Genomic DNA, 12,019 nt, shown 5'->3' on the forward strand with positions numbered 1-12,019 from the left:
GCGGCGCGGGGCATGCGGGGTCGGGCGCGGGCGTGCTCTGGCGCGCCCAGAGCTCGTCGAACACGTGTAAGTTTTCTTCTGCCCTTGTTCAACAGCTCGCCCAGGTCGCAAGCGTGCGAATCTTGGCATAAATCCGGCGCAGACCTCCTCCTGGCACCTAGGGCTTTCTCTTATACATGAGTCCCCATGGCAGATATGCCCTAGGTAGGGAGATATGTGGGCGCCAAATCTGGCTTGTCCCTCTGCCCACCTCGCGACAAAAGCCATGCCAAATCATGTCAAACGTCTTGGGCTCGGTTTCAACTTTTTCCAGTGGGTGCCTTAGGTGGTATGACACATTTTTGGTATACAACTCAAGTGGTTTTGGTGCCATTTACTAAGTGAACACGGTGGATCTTTAGATTAGGTTCAAATTTGGACTTAGAAAGAATTAGAGAGCTCTAGTTCTCTCTCCACTTAAGGAATGGATTTGGGGTTCTTTAAGGGGTCTTTTTGCAATGTTTCCTCTTGTATTTTGTAGATTATAAAGTTACTTAAACCTTGGCTAAAGGTTAACTCATGATTTGCACAATTGCTTAACCTCCCCCCACTTTACCAGGGCTTTGGGAGTTAAGAGCTTAAGAAGGGTCTAGGGTTCATTCTTCTCTTGCCCATGGTGATGCTTGCATAAATGCTTGGGTAGTGCTTTTGGTCTTTAACATTCTTGGTTAATACATGGTTCTTAAGGTTTTATGCTCTTCTCCTCAAGTCTCTCCCACATGTGATCATAGCCATTAGTTCATAAATGTGCCATGGCCATGGTAACACCTGGGGTGTTACAGCCCTCCCCCCTTAAAGGAATCTCGTCCCGAGATTTTAGGTAGAGTCCTCTGGAGGGGTGCCATGAAGGCGTGCTGGTGTGTTGCTCCTTCGACTATTCGAGTTTCTCTAGTTAACTGCTCTTCGAATGTCATCCTCTTTGCAACTTCAGAAGGAAGTCCTTTTTGAGTCATTCTCGGAGCTTACACTACCTTTAATATCTATGTTTTTCTTATATTTAGATTCAAAGGGCAGGTGGGGGTGGGGTTTTGGGTTACGTACCGACTCCTTTGGGCAGAAAGTCGGGGAAGCGAGAGCGTAGAAAATCCTCAGTCTCCTATGTAGCTTCTTCTACTGAATGGTGACTCCACTGAACCTTATACATTCTGATCGACTTTGCCCGCGTTGATCTCTCCTTCTGATCCAACACCTTGACGGGGTGCTCTTGATAAGACAAGTCTGGTTCTATCTCAATTTCTGGTTTAGGTAATACTTCCATGGGTAAGCGGACACATTTCCGCAGCTGAGATACATGGAACACATCATGAACTGCTGACATGTGGGGTGGCAACTTCAATTGATATGCTACGGGTCCACAAGTTTCCTTGGTTTCATAGGGTCCAATGTAGCGAGGAGCTAACTTACCCTTGATTCCAAATCTTTGGACACCTTTAGTGGGTGACACCTTAAGATAAACATGATCTCCCACTTCAAACTGTAGAGGCTTCCTCCTCTTATTATGATAGCAATTCTGCCTGGCCTGAGCAGCTTCTAAGTTCTTCTTAATGACTCTGACCTTTTCCTCTGCTTCAAGTACCAAGTCTGGCCCAAATATTTCTCTTTCTCCAGCTTGTGACCAATTTAGCGGTGTCCTACACCTTCTCCCATACAAGGCTTCAAAAGGTGCCATCTTTAGACTGGACTGATAGCTGTTGTTATATGAAAATTCTGCCAAGGAGAGACACTTGTCCCAATCCTTTCCATAGTGTAGCACACATGCCCTCAACATGTCTTCCAAAATCTAATTTACCCTTTCGGTCTGGCCATCTGTTTGAGGATGGTACGCCGAGCTTCTTATTACATGGGTCCCAAGTGATTCCTGCAATTGCTCCCAAAATCGTGCCACGAATGGTGCTCCTCTGTCCGATACTATAGTCCTTGGTATTCCATGCAAACGAATTATCTGGTCAATGTAGATTTCTGCATACTTCTCCGTCCTGTGGGTGGTGTGCACTGGCAAGAAATGAGCGGTCTTGGTCAATCTGTCCACAATGACCCAAATGGAATCATGGTGCCGGGAGGTATTGGGCAATCCCACGATAAAATCCATATAGATGTCTTCCCATTTCCAAGATGGTATGGGAAGGGGTTGCAAAGGGCCTGCTACCTTCAGATGACTGGCCTTGATTCTCTGGCAGGTGTCACATTCGGATATGTACTTGGCAATTTCCCTCTTCATCCTGGTCCACCAGTATAAGGATCTAAGATCATGATACATCTTATTACTGTCGGGGTGCATGGAGAATCTGGAAAGGTGAGCTTCATCCAATATCTTCTTTCTGAGCTCAGGGTTCTTGGGAACAACCAATCAGTCTCCAAACCATAGAATTCCCCTGCTGTCCTGACGGAAGCATTTGTATTTTTCTGCTTTCTGTTGGATCATTTCCTTAATGACCTGAACACCCTTGTCTTCGATCTGTGCCCTGACTATTTGCTCTTGAAATGTGGGCTCCACTGAAATATAATTTAAAGCGCCCGAGGAAACAACCTCTAGGTTTAGTTTGCACAACTCATCGCATAGGGTGGTGACTCTTGCAACCCTGCTCATACAATTGCACTGGGCCTTTCTGCTCAAGGCATCCGCCACAACATTGGCTTTGCCAGGATGGTAATGCACCTCCAAATCATAGTCCTTGATCAGCTCTAACCATCTTCTTTGCCTCATATTTAGATCTGCTTGAGTGAAAATGTATTTGAGACTCTTATGATCAGTGTAAATATTACAGTGAGCTCCCATCAAGTAATGTCTCCAAATCTTAAGAGCATGAACTACAGCTGCTAACTCCAGATCATGTGTGGGGTAGTTTTGTTCATGGGGTCTGAGTGCTCGGGAGGCATAAGCAATTACTTTGTTGTCTTGCATTAAGACACATCCCAAACCAGTACCGGAAGCATCGCAATAAACTCCAAAGGGCTTGGTGTTGTCAGGTTGAGCTAGCACTGGTGCTGTTGTCAAGTGTTGCCTTAATGTATGAAAGGCATCCTCACACTTCTGGCTCCAATCATACTTGACTCCCTTCTTCAACAGTTCAGTCATTGGCTTGGCAATTCTGGAGAAATCTGGAATGAATCGTCGATAATACCCTGCCAATCCCAGAAAACTCCGAATCTGTCTCACTGTGGTAGGAGGTTTCCAATCCATTACTTCTTGTACCTTCTCAGGATCTACTGATATCCCATCCTGAGAAATTGTGTGTCCCAAGAATTTAATTTCCTTCAGCCAGAATTCACATTCAGACAATTTGGCATACAACTGATGGTCACGCAGTCTCTAAAGTACAGTATGCAAATGTTTAGTGTGCTCAGCTTCATTCTTGGAATAAACCAGAATATCATCAATGAAAACCACCACAAATTTGTCCAGCTCTGGCATGAATACTGAGTTCATCAGGTACATGAAATAAGCCGGGGCATTGGTCAGCCCAAAAGACATCACCAAAAACTCATAGAGCCCATATCCGGTTGAGAAAGCCGTCTTCGGAATATCACTGGCACGGATCTTGATCTGATGGTAGCCCGAGCGAAGGTCTATCTTGGAGAACACTTTGGCTCCCACCAACTGATCAAACAACACATCAATGCGGGGCAGTGGGTATTTGTTCTTGATGGTCACCGCATTGAGAGGGCGGTAATCGACACACATTCTCAGACTTTCATCCTTCTTCTTTACAAACAAGGCTGGACATCCCCATGGTGAAGTACTTGGGCGAATAAACCCCTTGTCCAACAACTCTTGCAGTTGCTTTTTCAATTCTGCCAATTCTGCCAGAGGCATCCTATAGGGTCTCTTGGATATAGGTGCAGTTCCGGGTTGCAATTCAATTGCGAACTCGATGTCTCTATCGGGTGGCATTCCTGGCAATTCATCCGGGAAAACATCGGGGTAGTCACAAACCACTGGGATCCTTTCCACTGGGGACTCTATCATAACGAAGGCACAAGAATGGGTACAACCCCGGTCGGGCAAATATAATGTGGTTTCACCACAAGTCGGTGTGTGCACCTCAATGGCCCTAGCTGCAATATCAATAACTGCCTGGTGTCTTGCTAACCAGTCAGTTCCCAATATGATATCCACGCTATCTGAAAGGGAATTAGGCTTACACCTAGTTCCTAAATAATTTTGGTGGTTGAAATGCCCAACACAAATCTTTGGACTAACTAGTTTGCCCAAGTGTATAGATTATACAGGTGTAAAAGGTTCACACTCAGCCAATAAAAAGACCAAGTTTTGGATTCAACAAAGGAGCAAAAGGGGCAACCGAAGGCACCCCTGGTCTGGCGCACCGGACTGTCCGGTGCGCCACCGGACATGTCCGGTGCACCAGGGGGACTCAGACTCAAACTAGCCACCTTCGGGAATTCCCTGAGGCGACTCAGCTATAATTCACCGGACTGTCCGGTGTACAACGGACTGTCCGGTGTACACCGGACAGTGTCCGGTGCGCCAAGGGAGGTCGGCCTCAGGAACTCGCCAGCTTCGGGAAACGCCAACGGCTTGTCCGCTATAATTCACCGGACTGTCCGGTGTGCACCGGACTGTCCGGTGCGACTCCGGAGCAACGGCTATCTCCGCGCCAACGGCTCTCTGCCGCGCATTTAATGCGCGCTCTGCGCGCGCAGAGGGCAGGCTCGCCCATGCTGGCACACCGGACAGCAAACAGTACATGTCCGGTGTGCACCGGACACCCAGGCGGGCCCACAAGTCAGAAGCTCCAACGGTCAGAATCCAACGGCAGTGATGACGTGGCAGGGGGCACCGGACTGTCCGGTGTGCACCGGACTGTCCGGTGCGCCATCGAACAGACAGCCTTCCAACGGCCACTTTTGGTGGTTGGGGCTATAAATACCCCAACCACCCCACCATTCATTGCATCCAAGTTTTCCACTTCCCAACTACTACAAGAGCTCTAGCATTCAATTCTAGACACACCAAAGAGATCAAATCCTCTCCAATTCCACACACAAAACCCTAGTGACTAGAGAGAGTGATTTGCTTGTGTTCTTTCGAGCTCTTGCGCTTGGATTGCTTTCTTCTTTCTTGATCCTTTCTTTGCAATCAAACTCACTTGTAATTGAAGCAAGAGACACCAATCTTGTGGTGGTCCTTGCGGGAACTTTGTGTTCCAAGTGATTGAGAAGAGAAAGCTCACTCGATCCGTGGATCGTTTGAGAGAGGGAAGGGTTGAAAGAGACCCGGCCTTTGTGGCCTCCTCAACGGGGAGTAGGTTTGCAAGAACCGAACCTCGGTAAAACAAATCTCCGTGTCTCACTTACTTATTCGCTTGGGATTTGTTTTGCGCCCTCTCTTGCGGACTCGTTTCTTATTACTAACGCTAACCCCGGCTTGTAGTTGTGTTTATATTTGTAAATTTCAGTTTCGCCCTATTCACCCCCCCCCCTCTAGGCGACTTTCAATTGGTATCAAAGCCCGGTGCTTCATTAGAGCCTAACCGCTCGAAGTGATGTCGGGAGATCACGCCAAGAAGGAGATGGAGACCGGCGAAAAGCCCACTACAAGCCACGGGAGCACTTCATCGAAAGAGTCCCGCACCAAGAGGAAGGAGAAGAAGAAGGACTCCTCCAAGCGGAAGGAGAAAAAGTCTTCCTCTTCGCATCACAAAGAGAAGAGGGAAAAATCCTCTTCCCACAAGCCGCACCGGAAAGGCGACAAGCACAAGAGGATGAGGAAGGTGGTCTACTACGAGACCGACACTTCATCAACGTCTACCTCCGACTCCGATGCGCCGTCCGTCACTTCTAAGCGCCAAGAGCGCAAGAAGTATAGTAAGATCCCCCTACGCTACCCTCGCATTTCCAAACATACACCTTTACTTTCTGTCCCATTAGGCAAACCACCAACTTTTGATGGTGAAGATTACGCTAGGTGGAGCGATTTAATGCGATTTCATCTAACCTCGCTCCACAAAAGTATATGGGATGTTGTTGAGTTTGGTGCACAGGTACCATCGATAGGGGATGAAAACTATGATAAGGATGAGGTGGCCCAAATCGAGCACTTCAACTCTCAAGCAACAACAATACTCCTAGCCTCTTTAAGTAGAGAGGAGTATAACAAAGTTCAAGGGTTGAAGAACGCAAAGGAGATTTGGGATTTACTCAAGACCGCGCATGAAGGTGATGAGCTCACCAAGATCACCAAGCGGGAAACGATTGAGGGGGAGCTTGGTCGGTTCCGGCTTCGCAAAGGGGAGGAGCCACAACACATGTACAATCGGCTCAAGACCTTGGTGAACCAAGCGCGCAACCTCGGGAGCGTAAAGTGGGATGACCACGAGGTGGTTAAGGTTATTCTAAGATCACTTATTTTCCTTAACCCTACTCAAGTTCAATTAATTCGTGGTAATCCTAGATATACTAAAATGACCCCCGAGGAAGTTATCGGGAATTTTGTAAGTTTTGAGTGCATGATCGAAGGCTCGAGGAAGATCAACGAGCTTGATGATGCCACCACATCCGAAGCTCAACCCGTTGCATTCAAGGCAACGGAGGAGAAGAAGGAGGAGTCTACACCAAGTCGACAACCCATAGACACCTCCAAGCTCGACAATGAGGAAATGGCGCTCGTCATCAAGAGCTTCCGCCAAATCCTCAAGCAAAGGAGGGGGAAGGATTACAAGTCCCGCTCCAAAAAGGTTTGCTACAAGTGTGGTAAGCCCGGTCATTTTATTGCTAAATGTCCTATATCTAGTGACAGTGACCGAGGCGACGACAAGAAGGGGAGAAGAAAGGAGAAGAAGAGGTACTACAAGAAGAAGGGCGGCGATGCTCATATTTGTCGGGAGTGGGATTCCGATGAAAGCTCAAGCGACTCCTCCGACGACGAGGACGCCGCCAACATCGCCGTCACCAAGGGACTCCTCTTCCCCAACGTCGGCCACAAGTGCCTCATGGCAAAGGACGGCAAACGGAAGAAGGTTAAATCCAACTCCTCCACTAAATATGAATCTTCTAGTGATGATAATGCTAGTGATGAGGAGGATAATTTGCGTTCCCTTTTTGCCAACCTTAACATGGCTCAAAAGGAAAAATTAAATGAATTGGTTAGTGCTATTCATGAAAAGGATGACCTTTTGGATTCCCAAGAGGATTGTCTAATTAAAGAAAACAAAAAACATGTTAAGGTTAAAAAGGCTTATGCTCTTGAAATTGAGAAATGTGAAAAATTATCTAGTGAGCTAAGCACTTGCCGTGAGATGATTGACAACCTTAGAAATGAAAATGCTAGTTTAAATGCTAAGGTTGATTCTCATGTTTGTAATGTTTCAATTCCCAATCCTAGAGATAATAATGATGATTTGCTTGCTAGGATTGAAGAATTAAACATTTCTCTTGCTAGCCTTAGAATAGAGAATGAAAATTTGATTGCTAAGGCTAAAGATTTTGATGTTTGCAAAGTTACAATTGCCGATCTTAGAGATAAAAATGATATTCTTCATGCTAAGATTGTTGAACTTAATTCTTGCAAACCCTCTACATCTATTGTTGAGCATGTATCTATTTGTACTAGATGTAGAGATGTTGATGTTAATGCTATTCATGATCATATGGCTTTAATTAAACAACAAAATGGTCATATAGCAAAATTAGATGCTAAAATTGCCGAGCACAACCTAGAGAATGAAAAATTTAAATTTGCTCGTAGCATGCTTTATAATGGGAGACGCCCCGGCATTAAGGATGGCATTGGCTACCAAAGGGAAGACAATGTCAAACTTAATGCCCCTCCTAAGAACTTGTCTAACTTTGTTAAGGGCAAGGCTCCCATGCCTCAGGATAACGAGGGTTACATTTTGTACCCTGCCGGATATCCTGAGAGCAAAATTAGGAGAACTCATTTTAGGAAGTCTCACTCTGGCCCTAACCATGCATTTATGTATAAGGGTGAGACATCTAGTTCTAGGCAACCAACCCGTGCCAAGTTGCCTAGAGAGAAAGCTCCTAATACATCAAATGAACGTAGCATTTCATTTAAAACTCTTGATGCATCTTATGTGCTTACTAACAAATCCGGCAAGGTCGTTGCCAAGTTTGTTGGGGGCAAACACAAGGGCTCCAAGACTTGTGTTTGGGTACCCAAAGTTCTTGTTTCTAATGCCAAAGGACCCAAAACAGTTTGGGTACCTAAAGTCAAGAACTAAATTTGTTTTGTAGGTTTATGCATCCGGGGGCTCAAGTTGGATACTCGACAGCGGATGCACAAACCATATGACTGGGGAGAAAAGAATGTTCTCCTCATATGAGAAAAACCAAGATCCCCAACGAGCTATCACATTCGGGGATGGAAATCAAGGCTTGGTCAAAGGACTTGGTAAAATTGCTATATCTCCTGACCATTCTATTTCGAATGTTTTTCTTGTTGATTCCTTAGATTACAACTTGCTTTCTGTTTCCCAATTATGTCAAATGGGCTACAACTGTCTTTTTACTGATGTAGGTGTCACTGTCTTTAGAAGAAGTGATGACTCAATAGCATTTAAGGGTGTGTTAGAGGGTCAGCTATACTTAGTAGATTTTGATAGAGCTGAACTCGACACATGCTTAATTGCTAAGACTAACATGGGTTGGCTCTGGCACCGCCGACTAGCCCATGTTGGGATGAAGAATCTTCATAAGCTTCTAAAGGGAGAGCACATTTTAGGATTAACGAATGTTCATTTTGAGAAAGACAGGATTTGTAGCGCATGTCAGGCTGGGAAGCAAGTTGGAGTCCATCATCCGCACAAGAACATCATGATGACCGACAGGCCGCTTGAGCTACTCCACATGGATCTATTCGGCCCGATTGCTTACATAAGCATCGGCGGGAGTAAGTACTGTCTAGTTATTGTGGATGATTATTCTCGCTTCACCTGGGTATTCTTTTTACAGGAAAAATCCCAAACCCAAGAGACCTTAAAGGGATTCTTGAGACGGGCTCAAAATGAGTTCGGCTTAAGAATCAAGAAAATAAGAAGCGACAACGGGACGGAGTTCAAGAACTCTCAAATTGAAAGCTTTCTTGAGGAAGAGGGCATCAAACATGAGTTCTCTTCTCCCTACACTCCACAACAAAATGGTGTAGTGGAGAGGAAGAATCGAACTCTATTGGACATGGCTAGGACCATGCTTGATGAGTACAAGACACCGGACCGGTTTTGGGCCGAAGCGGTCAACACCGCCTGCTCCGCCATCAACCGGTTATATCTTCACCGAATCCTCAAGAAGACATCATATGAACTCCTAACCGGTAAAAAGCCCAACATTTCATACTTTAGAGTTTTTGGTAGCAAATGCTTTATTCTTGTTAAAAGAGGTAGAAAATCTAAATTTGCTCCTAAAACTGTAGAAGGCTTTTTACTTGGTTATGACTCAAACACAAGGGCATATAGGGTCTTTAACAAGTCCACTGGACTAGTTGAAGTCTCATGTGACGTTGTGTTTGATGAAACTAACAGCTCTCAAGTAGAGCAAGTTGATCTTGATGAGATAGGTAATGAAGAGGCTCCATGCATAGCGCTAAGGAACATGTCCATTGGGGATGTGTGTCCTAAGGAATCTGAAAAGCCTCCAAGTGCACAAGATCAACCATCCTCCTCCACGCTAGCATCTCCACCGACTCAAAATGAGGATGAAGCTCAAGTTGATGAAGTAGAAGATCAAGCAAATGAGCCACCCCAAGATGACGGCAATGATCAAGGGGGGGATGCAAATGATCAAGAAAAGGAGGATGAGGAAGAACCAAGGCCGCCACACCCAAGAGTCCACCAAGCAATCCAACGAGATCACCCCGTCGACACCATCCTCGGCGACATTCATAAGGGGGTAACCACTCGATCTCGTGTTGCACATTTTTGTGAACATTACTCTTTTGTTTCCTCTATTGAGCCACACAGGGTAGAGGAAGCTCTCCAAGATTCGGATTGGGTGGTGGCGATGCAAGAGGAGCTCAACAACTTCACGAGGAATGAAGTATGGCATTTGGTTCCACGTCCTAACCAAAATGTTGTAGGAACCAAATGGGTCTTCCGCAACAAGCAAGATGAGCATGGTGTGGTGACAAGGAACAAAGCACGACTTGTGGCCAAGGGATACTCTCAAGTCGAAGGTCTGGATTTCGGTGAAACCTATGCACCCGTAGCTAGGCTTGAGTCAATTCGCATATTATTAGCCTATGCTACTTACCATGGCTTTAAGCTTTATCAAATGGACGTGAAAAGTGCCTTCCTCAATGGACCAATCAAGGAAGAGGTCTATGTTGAGCAACCTCCCGGCTTTGAAGACAGTGAGTATCCTAACCATGTTTATAAGCTCTCTAAGGCGCTTTATGGGCTCAAGCAAGCCCCAAGAGCATGGTATGAATGCCTTAGAGATTTCCTTATTGTAAATGGCTTCAAAGTCGGCAAGGCCGATCCTACACTCTTTACTAAAACTCTTGAAAATGACTTGTTTGTATGCCAAATTTATGTTGATGATATTATATTTGGGTCTACTAACGAGTCTACATGTGAAGAGTTTAGTAGGATCATGACACAGAAATTCGAGATGTCGATGATGGGGGAGTTGAAGTATTTTCTAGGATTCCAAGTCAAGCAACTCCAAGAGGGCACCTTCATTAGCCAAACGAAGTACACTCAAGACATTCTAACCAAGTTTGGAATGAAGGATGCCAAGCCCATCAAGACACCCATGGGAACCAATGGGCATCTCGACCTCGACACGGGAGGTAAATCCGTCGATCAAAAGGTATACCGGTCGATGATTGGTTCATTGCTTTATTTATGTGCATCTCGACCGGATATTATGCTTTCCGTTTGCATGTGTGCAAGATTTCAATCCGACCCTAAGGAATCCCACCTTACGGCCGTAAAACGAATCTTGAGATATTTAGCTTATACTCCTAAGTTTGGGCTTTGGTACCCTCGGGGATCCACTTTTGATTTGATTGGTTATTCGGATGCCGATTGGGCAGGGTGTAAGATTAATAGGAAGAGCACATCGGGGACTTGCCAGTTCTTGGGAAGATCCTTGGTGTCTTGGGCTTCAAAGAAGCAAAATTCGGTCGCTCTTTCCACCGCCGAAGCCGAGTACATTGCCACAGGCCATTGTTGCGCGCAATTGCTTTGGATGAGGCAAACCCTGCGGGACTACGGTTACAAATTAACCAAAGTCCCTTTGCTATGTGATAATGAGAGTGCAATCAAAATGGCCGACAACCCCGTCGAGCATAGCCGCACTAAGCACATAGCCATTCGGTATCATTTTCTTAGGGATCACCAACAAAAGGGAGATATCGAGATTTCTTACATTAACACTAAAGATCAATTAGCCGATATCTTTACCAAGCCTCTTGATGAACAATCTTTTACCAGACTTAGGCATGAGCTCAATATTCTTGATTCTAGAAATTTCTTTTGCTAGCTTGCACACATAGCTCATTTGAATACCTTTGATCATATCTCTTTTTATATGCTATGACTAATGTGTCTTCAAGTCTATTTCAAACCAAGTCATAGGTATATTGAAAGGGAATTGGAGTCTTCGGCGAAGACAAAGGCTTCCACTCCGTAACTCATACTTCGCCATCACTCCAAGCATCTCTCTATTCTTTGGGAAAAATGAGAATTCAAAGCAAAAGGACTTCGTCTTTGGTATAATCTTAACTCATTTACTTATGACCAAAGGGGAAGATAGTTCCTATGGGCTCTAATGATTCCGTTTTTGGCGATTCATGCCAAAGGGGGAGAAAGTATGAGCCCAAAGCAAAAGGACCGCACCACCACCAATTTCCAAACTTAGTGTTTTCCAAGAAGTTTTTATCAATTGGAATCCTGTTGTGTTCAAAAGGGGGAGAAAGTAGTATTTCAAAATGATATATCAAAACCCTCTTGAACACTAAGAGGAGGATTTAATTTAGGGGGAGTTTTTGTTAAGTCAAAGG

This window comes from Zea mays, chromosome 1, assembly GCF_902167145.1.
Source record: "Zea mays cultivar B73 chromosome 1, Zm-B73-REFERENCE-NAM-5.0, whole genome shotgun sequence".
Lineage (NCBI taxonomy): Eukaryota > Viridiplantae > Streptophyta > Magnoliopsida > Poales > Poaceae > Zea > Zea mays.